Consider the following 12,033-nt stretch of genomic DNA (forward strand, 5'->3'; position numbering starts at 1 on the left):
ATATCTGTCCATTGTAGTGGACGCCATGCATGAAAGGGTTAATAATCCATACGAGCAAACAATCCAAAAGGCAGACGAGCAAACACAATCTAACATTAACGTGACCAGACGAATGAAAAGTGCAAACACAGCAACTTAAATAGTTAAACAAACGAAGGTAATTAATGCCACACAGCTGAACTCAAGAGTGGTAGGAAACTAGAACAAAGGAGACATGTGACTAAAGAGAAACAAACTAAAAGCCATAATGGTGACTTGACTGACGACATTCGGGGGACAACTGACCAAGGTGAAGCCAATGAAAGTGCAGCCCTAAGCGCAGTTGGAAGGCAGAGGGAGTGATGGGATGCTGTTGACCTGGGTGGCCACGACAGCGCGGCAGCGATAACTCCCTGAGACGGAAGTGGGGATCCGGGGGGGCTGAGGTTGAGCTAGAATGACCGAGGGTGGAGGTGGAGCCTGAGGGAGAGCCAGTCCGCAGCGAAGGCGCGGCGATGTCCGACCCTGGTGGAGCAGGCAGTCCAAGGGAGCCCGGCGAGGCCAAATGGCCAATGGTCCACACTGGAGTCGAGGGAGGAAGTAGCGCAGGCATAGGAGTCAGGACGACGGGTCAAGGAGGGACAGAGCACTCTGTGGCTTGAGGCGAAGCCACGGGCTCATCACGCCTAGGAGGAACTGGCTCCCAGCAGGTCCGCGGTGTAACCATGCCACTGAGAGGAGGTAGAGGTGACACTGAAGGTACATGGGGCAACTTTTTGAGCAATGTTGCTGGGCAATGTTGCCGTCAACAAGCAACCAGGTAAGACACAGGGCCCACGACGGGAAAGTGCCCAAGCAACATTGCTCAAAAAGTTGCCCTGTGTATCATCACCTTGAGGGACCGATGGGGGACGATGATGACTGGGTGGCAGGAATGGCTGAGGACTGAGTAGGAGAATGGAGAACAGCACAAAAACCAACAAAAAACAGAGCATTCCTGATAGCAGTCTGAAGACGTGGTGGGAGAGGGATGCTGGATGGGGTCAGCAGGACAGAAGAAGACAAAACACATTCTGGCAAGATCAAGGGACACAAGGAATTCATATCTCCACAATTACATGAACTGTCTATTAGGTCCAGCTGGTGCTCACTCTCGGTGGATGGAGGTTTGGGCGGGGCTCACTTCCATACCCTCGAACTCCACAAGGACTCCCACGGCGATGGCCGGTGATGCTAACATACACCCCTGGTCAGACTCACTAAGGTGCTTCGACTCCGGGGCAATGATGGGCGCTGTCCTCCCTTCCTTGGGAGTAGGCTCACACGTCGCGGCAGGTGGAAGCTTATAGTCGATTGGGGATGGTGATGGGCTGGGCTCTGGGTCAGGCTGTAGCTGAGGTGTGGATCAGGAGTAGACACTCTCCAGACACCTGATGATGACCTCCCTCCACATACAGTGAGGAAAATAAGTATTTGAACACTCTGCTATTTTGCAAGTTCTCCCACTTGGAAATCATGGAGGGGTCTGAAATTGTCATCGTAGGTGCATGTCCACTGTGAGAGACATAATCTAAAAAAAAAAATCCAGAAATCACAATATATGATTTTTTAACTATTTATTTGTATGATACAGCTGCAAATAAGTATTTGAACACCTGTCTATCAGCTAGAATTCTGACCCTCAAAGACCTGTTAGTCTGCCTTTAAAATGTCCACCTCCACTCCATTTATTATCCTAAATTAGATGCACCTGTTTGAGGTCGTTAGCTGCATAAAGACACCTGTCCACCCCATACAATCAGTAAGAATCCAACTACTAACATGGCCAAGACCAAAGAGCTGTCCAAAGACACTAGAGACAAAATTGTACACCTCCACAAGGCTGGAAAGGGCTACGGGGAAATTGCCAAGCAGAATTGGTGAAAAAAGGTCCACTGTTGGAGCAATCATTAGAAAATGAAGAAGCTAAACACGACTGTCAATCTCCCTCGGACTGGGGCTCCATGCAAGATCTCACCTCGTGGGGTCTCAATGATCCTAAGAAAGGTGAGAAATCAGCCCAGAACTACACGGGAGGAGCTGGTCAATGACCTGAAAAGAGCTGGGACCACCGTTTCCAAGGTTACTTTTGGTAATACACTAAGACATCATGGTTTGAAATCATGCATGGCACGGAAGGTTCCCCTGCTTAAACCAGCACATGTCAAGGCCCGTCTTAAGTTTGCCAATGACCATTTGGATGATCCAGAGGAGTCATGGGAGAAAGTCATGTGGTCAGATGAGACCAAAATAGAACTTTTTGGTCATAATTCCACTAAACGTGTTTGGAGGAAGAATAATGATGAGTACCATCCCAAGAACACCATCCCTACTGTGAAGCATGGGGGTGGTAGCATCATGCTTTGGGGGTGTTTTTCTGCACATGGGACAGGGCGACTGCACTGTATTAAGGAGAGGATGACCGGGGCCATGTATTGCGAGATTTTGGGGAACAACCTCCTTCCCTCAGTTAGAGCATTGAAGATGGGTCGAGGCTGGGTCTTCCAACATGACAATGACCCGAAGCACACAGCCAGGATAACCAAGGAGTGGCTCTGTAAGAAGCATATCAAGGTTCTGACGTGGCCTAGCCAGTCTCCAGACCTAAACCCCAATAGAGAATCTTTGGAGGGAGCTCAAACTCCGTGTTTCTCAGCGACAGCCCAGAAACCTGACTGATCTAGAGAAGATCTGTGTGGAGGAGTGGGCCAAAATCCCTCCTGCAGTGTGTGCAAACCTGGTGAAAAACTACAGGAAACGTTTGACCTCTGTAATTGCAAACAAAGGCTACTGTACCAAATATTAACATTGATTTTCTCAGGTGTTCAAATACTTATTTGCAGCTGTATCATACAAATAAATAGTTCAAAAATCATACATTGTGATTTCTGGAATTTTTTTTTTTTTTGATTATGTCTCTCACAGTGGACATGCACCTACGATGACAATTTCAGACTCCTCCATGATTTCTAAGTGGGAGAACTTGAAAAATAGCAGGGTGTTCAAATACTTATTTTCCTCACTGTAAGTCCTTTGGTGTCTTGGAGGTCTACTGGCTGGTAGTAGTTTGCCCTGATCCAATATAGTGATTTGAGGGTTTCAGATGATAGATAGATAGATAGATAGATAGATAGATAGATAGATAGATAGATAGATAGATAGATAGATAGATAGATAGAAAGATGGACTCATTGGTTGACCTCTAATTTTTATATACTTTAGAAAGTGGCTTCTAAAATATCAAGCAGCAAAACATCTCCTTCCATATTTTCTGATCTATTAAACGATCCTCCAGTGTGCCTAGTAAAAATGCCATCCCGTCCCAATCTATCCCACAAAGTCTGTGCACCTCAAAAATGTCTAAATGTTCCTTGAAACACACAGACCAGACACTCAGTTGCCATTGCATCACACTGTCTGAGAGCACCCATCTCAGGCTATTTTTTACTGCTAACCATTTAATGAAGCTGCCACAGCTCACATTTACACACAAACACACAGTGATAAACGCACACACGCTTAGGGCAAGAAACTGCACTCAGCACTGTTGAATTAACCTTCAGACTTTAGCTGCCTTGCATCTGTTCTATCCCACTGCACTGAACGACAGTCTTCTAGGCCACTAAGAGCACACTTTAGTGTGAAATTATAATTAAAGAACTGAATCTATTATAACAGAACTTTTTTAAATACTTAAAAAAATAAAAAAATCTAGGGATGATTATGGGTTTTTAAGAGTATATTTGATATACACAGACTACCAAATAATCATAGATCATGTATGAGTCAGAACTGCAGTATTTTTGCTGTTCCATTTTAGACGGAAGCAGTAGGTACAACAGAACACATAAGACCAGATTAAGTTTATTCTGAGTAAAAAAAAATGAAAGTAGAGAACAATATAATAATAATATATCCTAATATATCAAATATAATATAATAAATCCTTGTCTAACTACCTTACCTGCCCACCTGAAGAGTGTGCTTGCTTGCCCTCAATGGACAGACTTTCAGTTTCAGACAGACTGTACTGCCTGACTGACTCATTCACATTCAGTTGCAGCTTGAACACATACCTCTTCAAATACTCTTGCCCTTTACCAGCACTCTTCTTACTCACCTGTAATATTTGAGCTGTACTTATCTTCAATACTTCTTAGTTTTGTTTATAATCCAAAGTTTTGTTTATAATCCTATTTAAAGTACTGCAATAGTCTCTGCTATTTGTATTTTGAGTTTAGTACTTTTCACAGTAGGATCTTTCTGCCTACAGAGATTTAGTTTTGTGGTGTAGGACATTAGCACCCAAAACACACCATATACTGGTCACTAGCAATGCTGCTTTTGGTAACTGAAATTTGCAAATGTCTCGGGTTACGAATTTCACCATGGTTCCCTGAGAAGGGGAACGAGACGCTTTGGGGAGCGCCTCCAGCGTGACCGGTGTCTGAAGCACGTGTCTAAATTCAACAATAACATTGGGCGGCGACAGCCTATGACGTCACTACCTGCGTGGCCTAGAGTATAAAAAGGCTCCTGTTGTAGACTTCAACAACTTCTTTTGTCTGAAGGAGACGTGGGCAGGCATAAACGAAGCATGGCAACGGTTCTCAGGGAACCATGGTTACATTTATAAATCGAGATGTTTCCTTTCGAATGGGAACTCACACTGCATCCTAGGATGCTTTGGGGAACAAATACACTCTGCTATGCTGCAGGAATGAATGCCGTAACCGCTGAAATAAAGTCAATGACTCCATGGAACTAGATCGGGAGTCACAATTTCCCGTCCTAGATGGTACCCACCAGAGGCTGTAGTGACTCTATTCTCTAGGGCCAGAAACCCCGGCAACACACCCTGCGGACAAAGCTCAGGGCCTGGTATTCTTCTGAATACCTTCAATGGAATATGGCAAAGGATAAGGAATATCCTTTGAAGGGATCCATTTTCAAGAAAATATATCTTGTTTTTAAAATGTTTAGATATTGTAGCCTACTGAAAAACAAGAAAACAAAAAATAGAAATAAAAAAGTGTGGGTCTTTTACAGCACTGACATCTTCGGAATACCAATGGCTTCTAACTTTGGTTAGTTTATGGGGGAGAGAACGAGAGAGAATGTAAATGATCTAGATTTAGTTAATATGATAAAATAAGGTGGTGGTATGACATAAATGTAGAGTAATTTATGATGAGATATAATAATACATTCGAATATAATGAGATAAAGCGAGACTAATTTGCACTCACAAGTCAAATTTATAAAGCTATATGACACCTAATGGATAACACCACACCACCCCATGCTATCCTGCTACAACTGAAAATGCAGTCACTGTAAAGTAAGATACCACAGCCTCTATTTAGCACAGCGTTATATGTGATAATGGACAGAGTATGTGTGATTTAAGTGCGTTTGATAGGTGACAGATAGCAGGTGTCAGCCAGTTGTGGCACCACATCTCAAAAGTGAACTTGGATGTAGGTTTCAAACTGACAGAAAGGTACACACCTGCGAAAGCTTACAGAGCTTTCGGTCACAGCTGAGAACGCTATAGAAATGGTTCAAATGGGTTAGTTTATAGAATCACTGCTACGAATATACTTTTTACTCGTTTACATCTGGTATTAGCAGGCGTGTCAAATGATCTCACTGCTTTTTTTCAGAATTCGTTGAGACAACCCCCCACCCTCCTCCTATTTCGCCACTTTCGTTGGAGTGCCAATGAGTGAATACTTTTAAATGAACAGACTCATGTTTATGTGACTTTTTTAAATGAACAGACTCATGTTTATGTGGCTTACCAGTGAGTGGGAAAGAAAAGCTAATTAAAAAGATAAGGAAAGCAGCTGCGATTTCCACTGTAATCAATGTATGTGGTAAAATGCAGCAGAGATAAAATTGCTTGTTTTGGTGTTCTTTCTTAAATAATGTTCACATGTTAGTGACTGGTCGGCGAGTAGGTCTGAGCGTTTACACTCAACTGTGATGTGGTTACCTTCATTCGTGGTTTTCAATGAATAGATGAAGTCTGAAGTAGCATGCATGCTGCAGCACCAAATGAGCCAATAAGCATTTCCCAATGGGTTATTGAACCAAATAACCGGTTATAAATTAACTATTACAAAATAACAGAATGAGCTGGTTCTAAGTGTTGCATTTTTCAGAGCATAACCTCAACATGACCAAAAAGCTGACTTTCAACTCTGCCTGTAGGTTTGATTTGTTAATTTCAAAATTATTCTTTGGTAAACAGGGTTGTTCCAATGTGGTCCATGATGCCCTAGGCATGTTCACAAACCTATTTTAATCTCTTTATTTTAACCATCAAACATCTTTAGGGTATAGTTAATTTGAGCTATGGTTACTCATCAAAACAGTGTGGGATTGTGATTCATGATATACGTGAAGAAGACAAACAATAGGCCTACGTGAAGAAGCTTCAAGCTTCTCATGGACTCAATTGCTCTCAAAATACCAGGATTTGGGAGGGTAATGGCAATGCAGCATGTATCCACTTTCTCCTTGTGTGCTGGAAGGAAACAGTGTTAAACCTAATATCACCTGAAGTAAAAATAGACACTGTCTTCTAGTTCCTGACTCGCATGTATGCCCCTGAATGAAACCATGTGATGTGGCTCTTCTCCCCCATCTCCCTTTATTCGTCTCTCTCCTCCCTTTTATTTTCTCTCTACACAATATAAACAGGAATCGTACAATCCACTGTGCAGGCTTTTTCTAACACCCTGCTCAGAAATATCCCAGGCTCATTTTACATTAAGAGCGAGAGACATAACGTTGTGCTTGTTTCACTCATATTCACTCGTTTAGGTAATTGTTTTCTTCATGTTCCCCTGGGGAAAGAATGTGTGCTTTAATCATGCTGCTTCTCTTCAGCGCTCTGACCATCCATGTCCAAGAGAAATCCCTCCAGGCTCTTTCTGTCATCATAATCTTGCTTAACGTGGATGTTTTTTCCTGGTTGCTGGTCTCATGCGATTGACCATGTTCTGGTGTTTTACACTTTTGGGGTTCTTTGCAGACATATGAAGGTCTGTATTGCATTACACTCTAAATAAAGGTTCCAAAAAGAGGTTTCTGTAATGCCACAGAAGATGCATTTTGGTTTCCCCAAAGAACATTTCAGTGAATAATTGTTTAAAAAGAAATTCATTTTAATAATCTGAAGAACCTTTTTCCACTATAAAGAACCTTTTGTGTAGTGGAAATTGTCCATGGATGTTAAAGGTTCTTTGTGGAACCACTGATGCCAAAAATAACCTTTATTTTTAAGAGTGTGTTGGATAACTCTTCAGTCTTGCTTCCTTCACCTTTTGCAATGAAATCAGGCTGTGCTAAATAAGAATTTTAATTTATACCATTATACTGCTTCATTTTAATCTATCATTGTCATTCTTGTAAAATGTATTAAGAGCATTTGTGGAACCAACGGTTTGTGTTACTTGAATATTGCAGTAGGAGTGCTCCTTGATGATTGGACCATAGTGTCATGTGACCCCTTACATCAGCACATTTCAGCTGCACTGAACAGAAACGGTGAACTAATCAAAGTCTCGCCCTTGTGAGTAAAATAGAGCACATGTTTTACGATCATTAATTATGAAAGACTAAGAGTAAGCAATGGAGATGCTGGCATTAGGAAATTTACATGGAAATCAATGCTGTGAGGTTTAAGGGCAGGGAGATCCAAGAGAGTGTTTGGGCTAAATTTACGTAGTGCACAAACACTAACACTCAAATGCACATCATAGTTATGTAACCAACGGAGATAGACCGCTTTTAGAAAACAGTGTTTCATACATCACTGGGCCGGAGACATTTTCACAGACTCGCTCTCTTTTTCTCTGAGTCACATAGTGCTTCTTGTTGTAATCTTTGGTTATGACTGTCATAACTCATCTTCTGAAAGAGAAAAAAGTGATCCACACAGTGTCCATGAACAACGCACTCACATACACCAAATCCATGTCCAAAGCTCTCTATGGGGTAAAAACAGCCAGAGGTATAATGTTTTATTGTGCATTTATATATTTTGTATCCTGGCTGCTCTTTTCAGTGTAATAAAAGTTAATTAGGATCTTATTTTGTAATGTTCTACAGAATAGTGAAAGTCATTCAGTTTTGGAATGAAATGAGCATGTATATTGATAGATTTTTCCTTCTATCTAAGTTGTGAACAAAATCATTCTTTTGTACCAACACTTTTCAATGAATTGGTTGATCCAGTTCACAAAATCAATCTGAATGATTTGTGTAATCTGAATCTTGAGTTCAGCTCACTGGCTCAATAGGGTACAAGTCATATGGACAACTTTTATGACACTTATAGTACTTTTGAGTATTTTTTTGAAGCTTAAAAGCTCCAGTCCAGTCATTGCAACTGCATTAAAAAGAGAAACCAGTAACCATAACGACTTATTTTGTGTTCTACAGATGATATAAACTCATACAGAGGTTGGAATGACATTAGGGTGAGTTAATGCAGATTTCTTTTGATATGTTGAATTCATCCTTGCAGAGGTCATTTTTGATGCGCATGTTACCAGAGCTCCATATCTTTATTGATCCTAGAAGTGGAGCTTAAAAAAATGCTCACAGTCCTACTAACTTCATTACTTCCTAAAACCAATAGCAGAAATAATGTACTGTCCTCAACCAAACTTCACGCTGACTTCTCCTTCGATCTCTGTAACAACACTGCATACAAAATCAATGAAGCATAGTCGATCTTCTCTCTCTCTTTCTCTGTTTCTGCTTCAATTTCCAGGGATGAGCTGTGTTGTATACAGATGGAAAGATTGTAGAGGGGGAGCTTAATTCAATATTTCATGATGGATGGTTGAATGGGGACATGGGTTGCATGTGTTGTGCCATACCACTAATTTGTGCATATCTGCATGTGTATGTGGTTTATATTTCACTAGTCAGACGTGTGATCTATAATGAGGCTTTGCCAACATTAATTCTGCTATCTTGTCTTATATATTAGGTACACAACTTCATGTTTTAGTCACACCTGCAATGTTTGTGAATTCCACGCTCCTATGCTTCTTTCTCTGTGAAGATTGCTGAAGCTTTGTGTAGGGCCAGGACTCAGTGCTGTCAGTAATAATCTTTTATGTAGGACCCTGCTTGCAAATGAAGAAGTGCTATTCCACTCCTCACACAGACGCTGCCCTCCTTCCCTGTCTCTCATATCTATACAGTTAGGTGAATAAAGGCTAATAACGTTAAAGAGCTGTTACTGAACTTAAGCTGGAAAAGGTGACATGAGATCAAACAACTAATAACAGCCCAAACCTCAGGAGGTAAACCTTGTAATAAAAGTTTGCATGTACTTTAATGTGATTGGATGAATGGTAATTACAAGATTTATGCATTCAGGTCTAATTACAGAAGAGAGAGAAGAGGCTTAAACTTTTAAACCTGCTTCATTTGACCATGAGAGGAAAGCCCTGAGGTACGAATGAGAGGCCAGAAAGTGTATCTTAAAAGCTTTCTTATACATATACATTTAATTTAAAAAGACTGAAGATAATGAAACAAGTAAATAAATAATGTTTAACCATGTTATTATATTTTGCAAATTTAGTGTTAAAATATTCTATTGGTCATTGCGTGAAAACACTATTTTACAAAATAATTTGGATGCCTTGTGACCAATGTCTCAGTTTTAAGGTTGATATCCATGAACTAGTTAGTTATCAGACAGTCAGGATAAGGCTTTACTGCCATCTATTGGTTGTAGAGTGCTGTTAAACCCAAAGGGGCGGTTTCCCGGACAGAGATTAAATGGATAGTTCACCCAAAAATGAAAATTAGCCCATGATTTACTCACCCTCAAGTCATCCTAGCTGTATACAACATTTTTCTTTCAGACGAATACAATCGGAGTCATTTTAAAAAAATGTCCTGGCTCTTCCAAGCTTTAAAATGGCAGTTTCTGTTTTGAAGTCCATAAAAGTGCATCTAGCCATCATATGGGGTTAATAAAGGCCTTCTGAAACGATGAGTTTGTGTAAGAAAAATATTTTTATTTAACACGTTACAAAGCAAAATTCTAGCTTCCGGCCAAACGGCCATACACAGTCTACTCTTACGAAAAATACGTTTATTCAAGTGTTCTATTAGTATACTTCTTTTAAACTAAAAATAAGAAAGTATACTTTCAGTCTACATTTTATATACTTCTCAGAAATATATTTTATGTACTAAATATACTTAAAATTACACTTAAGTGTACTTGACTTATACTGAGAGAAATATCCAAGTATGTTTGGCCTGTACTTGTACTCAATATTTTGATTGAAATACAGTGAGGAAAATAAGTATTTGAACACCCTGCTATTTTGCAAGTTCTCCCACTTGGAAATCATGGAGGGGTCTGAAATTGTCATCGTAGGTGCATGTCCACTGTGAGAGACATAATCTAAAAAAATAAATCCAGAAATCACAATGTATGATTTTTTAACTATTTATTTGTATGATACAGCTGCAAATAAGAATTTGAACACCTGTCTATCAGCTAGAATTCTGCCCCTCAAAGACCTGTTAGTCTGCCTTTAAAATGTCCACCTCCACTCCATTTATTATCCTAAATTAGATGCACCTATTTGAGGTCGTTAGCTGCATAAAGACACCTGTCCACCCCATACAATCAGTAAGAATCCAACTACTAACATGGCCAAGACCAAAGAGCTGTCCAAAGACACTAGAGACAAAATTGTACACTTCCACAAGGCTGGAAAGGGCTACGGGGAAATTGCCAAGCAGCTTGGTGAAAAAAGGTCCACTGTTGGAGCAATCATTAGAAAATGGAAGAAGCTAAACATGACTGTCAATCTCAATTAGAGCATTGAAGATGGGTCGAGGCTGGGTCTTCCAACATGACAATGACCCGAAGCACACAGCCAGGATAACCAAGGAGTGGCTCTGTAAGAAGCATATCAAGCTTCTGGCGTGGCCTAGCCAGTCTCCAGACCTAAACCCAATAGAGAATCTTTGGAGGGAGCTCAAACTCCGTGTTTCTCAGCGACAGCCCAGAAACCTGACTGATCTAGAGAAGATCTGTGTGGAGGAGTGGGCCAAAATCCCTCCTACAGTGTGTGCAAACCTGGTGAAAAACTACAGGAAACCTTTGACCTCTGTAATTGCAAACAAAGGCTACTGTACCAAATATTAACATTGATTTTCTCAGGTGTTCAAAAACTTATTTGCAGCTGTATCATACAAATAAATAGTTAAAAAATCATACATTGTGATTTCTGGATTTTTTTTTTTAGATTATGTCTCTCACAGTGGACATGCACCTACGATGACAATTTCAGACCCCTCCATGATTTCTAAGTGGGAGAACTTGCAAAATAGCAGGGTGTTCAAATACTTATTTTCCTCACTGTATACTTAAAGGACAAGTTCGGTATTTTACACTTAAAGCCCTGTTTTCAGATCGTTTCTGATGAAATAGAACGGTTAAGATTGAAATTTGGACACATGCTGCTGGCCCGAGAATTTTCGATTTCTGTGGTAGCACCCCCCCACCTCCACATAGGTGCACTGGAACAATCCTTCCTTAAACGCATTAAACTTTCGTTTACAAAGACGTGAAACTCACAGAGTGGTCAGGGGTGTTCACTGATATGCTCACACAAAAATCACTGCAAAAGATGCTTTCCAAGATGTAGATGTATTCGCTATAACAACCGCCTCGCTCTACATTATCCCGCTTATTACATGGCTACCCACCAAATAAATCAATAATTTGACACAAAATATTGATTTAAAAAGGAGTTTATTGATTTAAAAACGATTGTATTGCTTCCGCTAAAGAAAATAGTCCGTTCCGTCTCTACGGTTAGAATCCTGCGTCCATAGCAACGCTCTGTTTTTCATGGCAACGGTGTGTTATACTTCGCAGCGGTCTGTTATCAAGTAATAACAGACCGCATTCTACATTGAAATTCAACCAAGCCATGTAATAAAGAACTATATCAA

Source organism: Rutilus rutilus (assembly GCF_951802725.1).
Source record: "Rutilus rutilus genome assembly, chromosome: 25".
NCBI classification, from domain to species: domain Eukaryota; kingdom Metazoa; phylum Chordata; class Actinopteri; order Cypriniformes; family Leuciscidae; genus Rutilus; species Rutilus rutilus.